This window comes from Saccostrea cucullata, unplaced genomic scaffold, assembly GCF_032062105.1.
Source record: "Saccostrea cucullata isolate Sc308-1 unplaced genomic scaffold, CSIRO_AGI_Scuc_v1 ctg8072, whole genome shotgun sequence".
In the NCBI taxonomy this organism is placed as follows: Eukaryota; Metazoa; Mollusca; class Bivalvia; order Ostreida; family Ostreidae; genus Saccostrea; species Saccostrea cuccullata.
The window spans coordinates 25,641-37,263 of NW_026933754.1; the positions used below are offsets into that span (position 1 = coordinate 25,641).

Sequence of the window (11,623 nt, forward strand, 5' to 3'; positions counted from 1 at the left end):
GAACTTCTATAAGAATCGGTTTGGTTAGATATAGGTGGAGAGAAATCGGTGATATTACATAACTAATAACAAACATCTACTTTAAAAAGTACTTGAGGGAACTACATCTGATATGATCTAGATGGCATTTGCAGTCATTAATTTCAATCTACTGAGTGTAAAGATCAAGTGTTTGTTTAATCAACCGTCTTCCACATGCTAAATAATTTGTCAGATATTTGGCAATTTAAAGAGAGACATAATTAAAAAAAACAATAAAACCTACTTCAAGATTATATGACATTTTATGTTAGTTCCTATATAACAATTGTCAATAGAGTCATTAATTAATACTATTCCCCTTTCCTGGTACTATCATAGAGAACGTACGTCATTTTTAAATTTTCAATTCGAGACAAATCATATATTTTGATTTCAGAAAGTAAAATATTTGATTTTAGAATCAATGTGAGATTTTTAAAGTGTCTTTAAAAAGATGTTAATTTTGTGATGTTTAGATGACAATGTAAACTTTATATTGGTCGATATTATATTGCAAAATAAAGTTACTTTAAAATATAGTTTCAATATATTTATGTTGAATTACCCTGTATCACCAGCCAGTCATTTATATTAATTCAAATAATAATGAATTAATGTGATTTCCTAAAAAACACATTATGCTCCATAACGAAAGCAACATTTGATTTTGTAAAACTTGTAGAAAAAAAATGCATCTCTAAGAGATAAGAATTAAATGTACAAGGAAATTACACTTTCCAAATTAAATTGATTTTTTTCACAAAAAAGTTCAGTAAGCAATTTGATTGAATATCAATTTTCATAAGTAAAAATCAATAATAATTTTTTATTACCTCCTACTATATACTTTTGCAATAAAAGACTAAAGATAGACAATAACCAGTAAATATTTTTAAAGTTTTGTTTTTTTAAATAATTTTAAAATAATTTAGCATTTTTTTTCATAGTTTTAAGATTTTTTCAAGGATTTTAATACTTGAAATGATTAGATTGATCAAGATGACTTGAAGTGCTCAATTTCCGAAATATTTCATTTTTGATTGGCAACTGGTAATCACGGGATATGTGTCAATGATTTCTAGGAAAAATGCATCATCCTGTTTTCAAGCCACTCAGAAAACGTACATATAAAAGGAATTTCTTCATTCTTTAACAGAACGGGATCCAAAGTCTTTAAGGGGTAAGGCTTTTTTATGTAAAATAAATCACAGTAAGTCTTAAAACTACTGCAATTAAAAGAAAAATTAAGGTAATAATTCAAAATTTTAAAATGTTTCATATGGTTACTGCTAATTTCCCAAAATTCTTAATTTATTGAAGTATATGCACTCTTTTGGATTACTTGTAAATAACGTTTCCTCTAAACCTTTTTCGTAGATTTATCGATAATGCATTTGGGACCGTTTTTTCTTGTGTTGTTGATCTTCATAATAAATGAAGGTAAGAATATATCTTTAATATTGTAATAAATAAAAAAAAAAAAACTAATCCAAACAGTAGCTAAACCCAGGAAATGTGAAAATAAAACCATTCAAATCCTTAATTTGTCAAACCTTTATTATCTTTTTTGCTTTTGAACATTGCCTCTTCAAATGCACATTTTTTATTAAGTTTATGATAATCAGCATATGCAGAAAACATTATCAAATAAGTAATTATTTCTTACTAAATTGGAAAATTAAACAGATAAAACACGTTGACTATGATTTTATAAACTTTTTACATGAACAAAACTTTATCTTTACACATTGATTGTTGAAAATATGACTACTTTGATGTAACTTTGTTATACCGGGTATCCAACATTTGACTTTGATTTCTTCTTCTTCATTTTACAATCTTTTACTTTTCCTTTTTTTGGCTTTTTAAAGTACACTTTAACTTAAAGAAATAAGTTGTATAAATGAACAAGCGCATACTATATTATTACAATTTCGGTTGACTATGGAAAACCTATGTTCGTATTAACTACAGGTACATTCCCCGAACATTACAACAAAAATTAAAAATTAAAATTTTTTTAATTACCTCCAATTAATTACGAGGGCATAAAAAGAATTAAGCCATAATTTGGATAATGAATCGATAAAAGAGTTCTTAACATAAAAGTGTAGGATTTGTTATCAGTTTTGGTTACATTTTACAAAGAATATGACTACAGAAACTATCACGTTTATTTAGTGTGTTTATATGTGTTTTATTAAATGTTTACTTGCTTCGGGGCCTTTTTTTTTTGCAGATTTTAATTACGGATAGGTTTAAAATGATTCATAATAATTTGAAAATTTTTGACACAAATCGTTTGAATTTATTGTTAAATATTTCTACCCAATTTGAATAACATAAGACGTTAGATAAAAAAAAGATGTGTCAAGAGTCCACGAACTTTTCGAACAAACCTCGTAGTATGTGACTATGCATGTAAATGAAATTTACTAATCTTCTTAATAAATGCTTTAAAGGTACTTGGACACCGATTTGAAGTTATTATTTTCTCTATAATAATACGACTTATATATTTTGATAGCATTTCACACAAAAATTAATTAAAAATCTTATTTCGTTTAAAAGATATTGAAATTTCAAATTTTTCGGCGGGTTTGATTAACATATCATTGCAGTCTCACAAATTTTAATTTTATTCTTGATCCTTAGGAAAAGTGGCAATCTCGTTTTGTATAAATGAAAAATATTAATATTATAATCCAGAAAATTCAGAGTAGACACGTTCGAAAGCAAAACAGACACACAACAATATATTGTCAGTCCGTGCAGTTGTGGTAAGCAGACTGTGACGATTGAACGCACCTGGTAAATTCTAAATATAAACAATAACAGAACTCGAGCCCTGTTTACAAAAACTGTGTACATAACACGAGTGTGCTCGATTTGCTTAACTTTATAAGCATCTCTAAGTTCGGAATTACGATACTTGTGAAGGTATTTTGCTTTCTAACATTTCTACTCTGAATAAAATTATTTTCTTGATAAAAGTTTTAATATTTCTCATTAAAACACATCAAAATTTCCACTTTTCCCAAGGATTAAGAGTACAGTTAAAATTTGTGAAAGTGCAAGGATGTGTCAATTGAACCCGTCAAAAAATTTGAAGTTTTAATAACTTTTAAATGCAATAAGATTTTTAATAAATTTTTGTGTGAAATGCTATTAAAATATATAATTCGTGATATTATACAGAAAAAAATGAGAAATATTAACTTCAAATCTGTGTCCAAGTACCTTAAATATGTAACTACAGTTTTGTACAAACACGGTCGAGTTTGAGTTGAACTGTATATTCTTTTGATTTGTATCGAAGGTAATATATGGAAACCGGTGTTGTAGAGTAGGATTTCCTCCATAGCTAGCTTCCCAACGGAATTCGTACTCTAGAGTAGGATTAACCCCCCGAGGGAAAATCTCACACTAGAGCCAAATTTCACGCTCATTCTTCCTCAGAGTAAAATTGTCCCCTTCTTTTAGATTTAAAAAACCACAGCTGCTATATTTTTGTAAAAAAAAAAATAATAATGACGACAAACAGATTTGAAATGGTAAATGTACTTTAATTTCTGCATTATCTTTTAGGTGCAACAGTTTCCGAGAAGAATGAGAATGAAGCGTTCAAGAGTGCGTTCGATGGGTTTAAGTTTAAAAGGTGAAATTTAATTTATATCCAAAAATTTCTTTATAATATTTGGTCTGTAGATAAAACAAATTTGTTTTTTAAAGAACACCATGCATTTGTTTTGCTACTAAGCGTCGACGGGGGGGGGGGGGGGTTAACATTAAGTTAATATTGCCTGCGTGGCATTGGTAAGAACGCCTGCTTTGGAAGTGCGGAATAAAGGGGTCAATCTTAACCACCCCTACTAATGTTATTGTTATTTAAATTCAAGGGACGTGGTTTAAGTTGACCTTTTCAAAGGTTATAGAGTAGAACCAAAAATTGGCTGTAAACAGAAAATTGATATAGTATGTATGTCCTGTAAAAAATGTGTTTCCATGCGTACCTTTTTGAGAGACATGAATGATTTTAAACAGAAAAAAGGTGGCTAAAGTGGAGGGGGTTAAAATAACAAATTATATATCTTATCACACTTCGAAAATTCTAGCTCATTAGCGACCGATACGCTGGTAAAAAATAGTATTATATCATCTACACTGACAAACCTTTGTTTGCCTTATATGGCTATTGTTATAAATGCGCACAGAGGATCTTACCACGAGCAACTGACCAATCGTAGAATAAATATCAACGTTTACGCCAAATAAATGTATACATTCTACTTCGAACACGTGTTTCAGGTCAATCTATGATCATGTCAATGGAGTGAAAAAATGTTCTTGTGAACAAAATACAAAGATTAAAAACTATGAAAGATTTGTTGTTAACGAAAAAAAAAATATGTGTAATAAAATGTAGTCTTTGTCTAGTTTAGAATACCAGCATTTCAAGGGTAAGGAAAACGAGAAGCATGTCGTATGCATTTAAATGGACAAAACTTTGTTGACATAACCATACTCGTAATGACGTGTTTTGGCCAGGGAATACATATACACCGACAATTGTATTCACGTATAGTACAGCAATAGAACAATTGACATTATACAGAAGCAAAGAATTGCAGTATGACTTTGAAAAACCTAGACTTCCACCGTTTATTTCAAAAATATTTTTTTTTTTGTCATTTGAGCATGAAAATAATAAAGAATTTTAAAAGTTCCTTTTCGTTTACCATAAGATTTTCCTTTTTCATTAAACCATAAAATTCCTGTAGTATCCGTAGTAATCAATAATGCAATACTCATTCAGCTGATTGGTCAGTTAAAATCATGCTGGTGCCTCATTAGCAAATCTGGCGCCAAAAAATATAGTCCCGCTTCCTATGTAAAATATTTGTCCAAAAAGAATTTTAATTCGTGACTGCAGAAAATTGCAATATAGAGAATACTTGTTTAAGTTTGAATGAATGCACTAGAGATCGAATGAAGTGCTTTTTATAAATATTATAGAGTGGTAAAAACTGAAACGCCACATAACGTTTCTGTTTACCATGTCTCCACGTGCTAGTCACTTCCTAGCCACATTTCCGTGAATATTTTATCCTATCTAGCTGTAGTCTCGCTAGCTCTTGCCAGAGCCACTGCCAGAGCTAAACTGAACTTATCGGGTTTTATTATTTGAACACCGAAAAATAAAAGGTTCCGAACACATTAGTAGGAATGCGTACAGAATATTCTCAAGTATGAATGTAATAAAATATATGGAGACAACGAACAAAATTTAAACTCAAATGTCCATAAAACTTTTCATATTTTGGAACAGATCGAACACGGACATCAAAACTATCAGAGGAAGGTTTAGTTGCCATGGAGAAGAGAACATCCTATGTCGACCAGTCACCCCTGCCTTGAGCTCTTCTTATGATGATCTGTTTAAATTGATTGTATATTTTTTAACGTCTCATTCGAGAATTTTTCACGGTAAAGCCGGTGTAGGCTTCGAAAAAGACCTACAATCGGCACTAATGGCCATTAAGCAAGGAGGGTTCTTTATCGTGCAAACGCCTACTTTGACACGGGACATATCCTAAAGACCCATGACTTTCATGTCTAATGTTGAATGCTTGGGGAAGAAACAGTCACTACCTATGTTTAAGTCTTAAGTTTGACGCGGCGCCTCAAACAAGATCCGAATCGCTTAATAATTTATGATTAGAATACACACCATTCATAAAGTATTCATATTTCTTTTAACATACATAATTTTAAATATAACTCATATTTGCAGGCAAAGAGAAAAAAGGACGCCGTCAACCGACCAGTTAACCGACGAGTTCTACCAGAGTTGTTTTACAAGGCTACTAAATGATGAATTAGAAAGTACAATGAACACCCCTATCCGCGACGTCATTGAGGAATGCCAAAGGACTTAGGTAAGAACAATATGTTTACAGTCACTAATTCAAATCCAGTTTTCAATATGCAAAATACGTTGACTTTGACAACTAGTTATTAGTTCCATTGACTAGGTTTACTTATTTTCCATTTCTCAATTCCACTATTATAATTTCCGATACACTGGTGATTAAACCAAAAAATGAAGATGAGTTATGAAAGTTAGTGAGGTATTTTTTAAGATTTGCAATGCATAAGTAAATATATGTACGAGTACATACACAATTGATCCTATCATTTTAAAACTCTCAACTCCTTGTAAGTATTTTTCAGCACGACTAATTTTCAAAGTTCCTCTGCTTCCCTTTGATTTCTTCAGCCTAGAAATATTTGCTGCAGAAACATTTTTTCCAACAGTTTTATCAAATATGCAAGATAATGTAGAGTGTTCTAATTCAAAAGTCCATCAAAAATACCAAATTAGGAGCAGAGTAAACGCGGGTTATAACAAGCAATATTGAAAACCGAAAAACGATGTTACTAGCATTTTTAAGTTAATCATTTATTTTTTACAGCCCCAACTGGGATGAACATGTGCCTCCAGTAGTCATCTGAAGAAATCAAAAGAGCAATTACAATGTATTCAATTGTAAATTAAAAGATGCAAAATTTTGTGTCAAAACATATATAGAATTATTTGTTAAGTGCATATTTAATCGCTAAGCGCATGCGCTTCTAGGGGCAGTGTCCATATACAGGACGTCTTTCATTCAACGACCTGTATCAGCATCTCAAATTCCGACAGGTGTATTTTTAGTTTACCTGAGCCGAAGGCTCAAGTGAGCTTTTCTGATCATATTTTGTCCGTAGTCCGTCCGTCCGTCTGTACATTTTTCGCATTTTCATCATCTTCTCAAGACCCTCTGGGTTGTATTTAAACAAACTTAGTACACAGCATACTTGGGTGATGAGGAGTTTCAATTGTTAAAATAAAGGGTCAAGTCCCCTTCCAAGGGGAAATAATCAAAAAAAGATTAAAAAAAGGGTGGGTCACTCAAAAATCTTCCTCTCAAAAACTAGTAGGCCAGGAAAGCTGACACTTATGTGGAAGCATTCTGGAGTAGAGTAATTGTTAAATTGTTAAAATCATGAGCCCCGGGGTAGAGCGGGTTCACAATAAGGAATCCAAGTTTTACATGGAAATATATTTAGGAAAAATCTTCTCAACAACCAATGGGCCAAAAAAACTGAAACTAATTTGAAAGCATTCTGAGGTAGTGTACATTCTAAATTGTAAGATCCATGACCCCGGGTGGTAGGGCGGGGCCACAAAAGGAAATCCAAGTTTTACATAGAAATATATAGGACAAATCATCTTCTCAAGAACCAATGAGCCAGGAAAGCTGAAACTTTTGTGGAAGCCTCCCGGGGTAGTGTAGAATCTAAATCTTTAAAATCGTGATCCTTAGTGGTAGGGCGAGGTCACAATAGGAAATCCAAGTTTGACATAGAAATAATTAGGAAAATTCTTTTAAAATCTTCTTTTCAAGAACCATTGGGCCATAAAAGCTGAAACTTATGTGGAAGTAATTTAGGATAGTGTAGATTCTAAATTGTAACAAGAGTCCCATAGACAACATCACTCACCTGAGCACTCGCTAGTTAAAAAAACACCAATTGGTTCAATATTGAAAAGTTAACTTGTTGGGGGAGGGGGGATCTATTTTTTTATACTTGAGAATGGCACAATATCAATAAAGCATGCATGTATAACTTCACCATATTTGAGAAGAGTAGCTTTAAAGATTTTCCCTACATATTTCTATGTAAAGATTTGATTGCTCATTATGGCCCCGCCTCCTCTTAGGGGTCATGATATGAAAAAACTTGAATTTAATCTAACTGAGGATGTTTCCATATTAATATCCCCAATCATTGCTTTGCTGATCTTGAGAAAAAAATTTTACCTATACATTGTATATTCCTATGTTAAACTTTGATAAGCCATTGTGTCCCCGCCCTACCCCCGGGGATCTTAATTAGAACAAACGAATCCACACTACCTGAGGATGCTTCCACATAATTTTCATCTTTCCTGGCCCAGTGGTTCTGGAGAAGAAGATTTTTCAAAAAAATGTTTCTATATATTCCTTTGTAAAACTTTAATCAGCCACTTTGGCCCCGCCCTACGCTCAGGGGTGACGATTTGAACAGAATTGAATTAACACTACCTGAGGATGCTTCCGCATGAGCTTCATCCTTCCTGGCCAACTGGGTCTGGAGAAGAACACTTTTAAAAAATTTTCTTATATATTCCTGTGTTAAACTTTGATCAGCCATTGTGGTCTCGCCCTACCCCCGGGGGACATGATTTAGATAAATTTGAATCTACACTACATGAGGATGCTTTCACATGAGTTTCATTTTTTCTGGCCCTGTGGTTCTGGGGAAGAAGATTTTTAAAGTTTTTTTTCTATTTTCCTATCTAAAACTTTGAGCAGCCATTGTGACCCCGCCCTAGCTTCCCCCAGGAATCCTGACTTGAACAACTTTGAATCTACACTTCCTGAGGATGCTTCCACATGAATTTCATCTTTCCTGGGTCATTGGTTCTGGAGAAGAAGATTTTTAAAGATTTTTCCTATATTTTCTAATGTAGAACTTTGATCAGCCATTGTGGCCCTGCCCTATCTCCAAAGCTCAAAACCTGATCAAACATGAATCTACACTACCTGAAAAGTTTCATCTTTCCTGGCCCAGTTGTTCCGGAGTAGTGGATTTTTAAAAGATGACATTAATTTTTCATTAATTCATAATTATCTCCCCTTGGAAGAGGCTTTGGCCCTTCATTTGAACACACTTGAATCCATTTACCCCAAGGATACTTTGTGCCAAGTTTGGTTGAAATTGTCCTGGTGGTTCTTTAAAGAATATTGGAATGCAAAAAGTTTACAACGGCAACGAGAGACAACGGACAATTTTTGATCAGAAAAGCTCACTTGAGCTGAAGGCTCAGGTGAGCTAAAAACCATGATCCCTGGGTGTAGGGCATGGCAACAATAGGGAATCAAAGTTTTACATAGAAATATATAGGAAAAAACTCTTTATCAAGAACCAATGGGACATGAAAGCTAAAACTTATGTGGAAGCATCTTTGGTAATAAAGATTCCAAATTTTAAAAAAATAACTTGACCCCCAAGTGTAGGGCGGGGCCACAATAATATAATCAAATTTTACATAGAAATATATAGGAAAGAAATCATTTCTCAAGAACAAATGGGCTATAAAAGCTGACACTTATGTGGAAGCATCCTGAGGTAATAAAGAATCTAAATTGTTAAAATCATGACCCAAGGGGTAGGGCGAGGCCATAATATGAAATCCAAGTTTAATATATATATTAAACTATATATATATATATATATATATATATATATATATATATATATATATATATATATATATATATATATATATATATATATATATATATATATATATATAAATATATATATATATAGGTAATCCAATAAAAAGTCTCAGTGGTCGGTATTAAATACTTAAAAGGAAAAAGAAAAACACGAAAAAACTTCAGTTAAGCTTTAGGCCTTAATTACTAAATTTATCCGTATATCGTTGAACTTCTACGATCTTTGTATCCATACATATTTTTTTCTAATTTTAAATATGTCATGTGACAAACAGCTGATGTACGTGAAGTCGCGTTGGCCGAACTCGGTTGAGGCCCCATACATACAAATGCATTAGTATAGTTCCCATTAAATTGAATCTCCTGTTAATAAAAAAAATATCAACATTATATGGATTTTTTCGGAATATTTTAAGGCTTATTTCCTATGGGGGGCCTTAACCTAGCTGCGTAATCAACTTTTAGAAGACTTGATTGAGGTATGTCGACAATTTCATGTTATACCACATGGATTTTCTACGGCAGTATTACATTCACAAAATGATACAGAGGAAACGAGTTTGAAATCTGTTCATAATTCTGGCAATGAGGTAAGAGCCTATCAATCCCCCACACAATTGTTACAAAAGCAGATAAACGAACCTGCTTTGGAAAAAGAGGCTGTGAGAGTCAAGCGTATTATCAAAATGATATGGAGCCAAATTTTGAACACGAGGAAACAAACATACTGGAAACAAATTAGCAATGCGAATCATGCAGATTATTTTGAAAAGTGGATTAACCAGGAAAATGCTATAATCCCAAGGAAATTCAGAGTAAAGGAAATTCGAGGAGAGCCAGGGGACCAAACTGCCGTAGGAGTTGAAGTCGCTAAAAATCGTGTAACAGGTGAAATTGCATTACTTCGCATGAGAGCAGAAAACAATCAAAAGAAGGTTATAGAATTAGATCAAGAAATGGAACGAACGCTGATGAACAATGCCAACGAAATTATTCTAGATTTACTTCGAGATATGTGGAAGTCAGAGTGCCGAAGAGAAGATAAATCTTACAATAGATGGAGATATTCAGAGGCTTGGTTACTTGATTATGAACGAAAATATGGCAAAGAAGTTGTTAAAAACCAAGAAGCCAAGCAAAATACAAGCATCAAAATCTAAGTCGAAGAAATCCCAACCTTCCCAATTAAACTATGCATCAGCTGTGAGAAACAACGCACTTTTCCATGAGGATGAAGGTTACAGACCGACTAGGACCCATAATCATAAAACATCACATGTGAATAATGTGTCCGATACACGGAGGAATCAGCAAACAAATGTCTGGACAGACCAAAATTTCCATACAGGTCATAGGAGTCAAAATAATCAAACAAATCTTCCTAGTAAACCTATTCGCCGCAAAAATCCTCCAGCTTTTAATAACAAAAGCAATAAAATATGGGATTTAGACAAGAGAATATATACAGGGATGAGCACACTGCCTACGAGGGTTGTCCCAAAATTCCGTAGACTAAACGCACCAGTTTAATACTATTCAGCGTAATATTATTAAACTTTTACATTTTCTTTCTAATGTTTTTATTGATCGATTTCCAAAATTTTAAGGCGTAATGCAATTATTCTTTGAGAAATTTGAAATTTAGCACCATAATATGAGGCAAGGCGGAGCAATGTCAGCGACGTCGAAATAAGAATACGCGACGTCAAAAGACTTTCAAGCTTCTATGCGTAATTATAAATTCTTCATGTCTTGTAGGATAATCCTTAAAGTCTTGTGGAATATAATTTTTTTTAATTTCAAATGCATTTGCATTAAATTTATATTGAATTACACACAAAGCTGTTACTTGATATTAAAAAAATTATTATAAAAAAAAGAGACAAAAGGAATAAAAAAGCATTGTTTTCTGGAGCTCTTAAGCTGAAAGATATTACTTGAGCACATTGTCGATTTCTTATTCTTTCTCGAAATATTCGCCTTTATGCTCAATGCATTTCCTATGCCTGTCAATCCACTTGTCAAACACATTTTTGAACCATGTCTGGTCCAGTCCAGCGAGGATCCTTAAGGTTTCCTTCATCAGCTCGTCCAGGTCCGAGAATCGTTGGCCTCTCAGCTCAGCTTTTAGGTAAGGGAACAGCGCAAAATCCATCGGTGCCAAGTCTGGGCTGTATGGTGGGTGACTGATTCTGTCAAATCCAAGCAAGTCGAATTCCAGTTTTGTTTGATCAGCTGTGTGGCTTGGCGCATTATCCTGGTGGTAAATA

At 33.0% G+C, this 11,623-nt stretch overlaps 1 long non-coding RNA gene across 3 annotated transcripts; it reads left to right on the top strand.

Annotated features, from left to right (window-relative positions):
- The first annotated feature begins 1,176 nt into the window (after positions 1-1,176).
- Positions 1,177-6,604, top strand: LOC134239287 (uncharacterized). Of its 3 annotated transcripts, none has more exons than XR_009986194.1 (5): positions 1,177-1,201; positions 1,399-1,461; positions 3,610-3,679; positions 5,816-5,960; positions 6,498-6,604. It is a non-coding gene; the product is annotated as an uncharacterized LOC134239287 (long non-coding RNA). The 3 variants fall into 3 exon arrangements; XR_009986196.1 differs by lacking the exon at positions 1,177-1,201 and adding an exon at positions 1,210-1,231; XR_009986197.1 differs by lacking the exon at positions 1,177-1,201 and adding an exon at positions 1,252-1,270.
- The last annotated feature ends 5,019 nt before the right edge of the window (positions 6,605-11,623 follow it).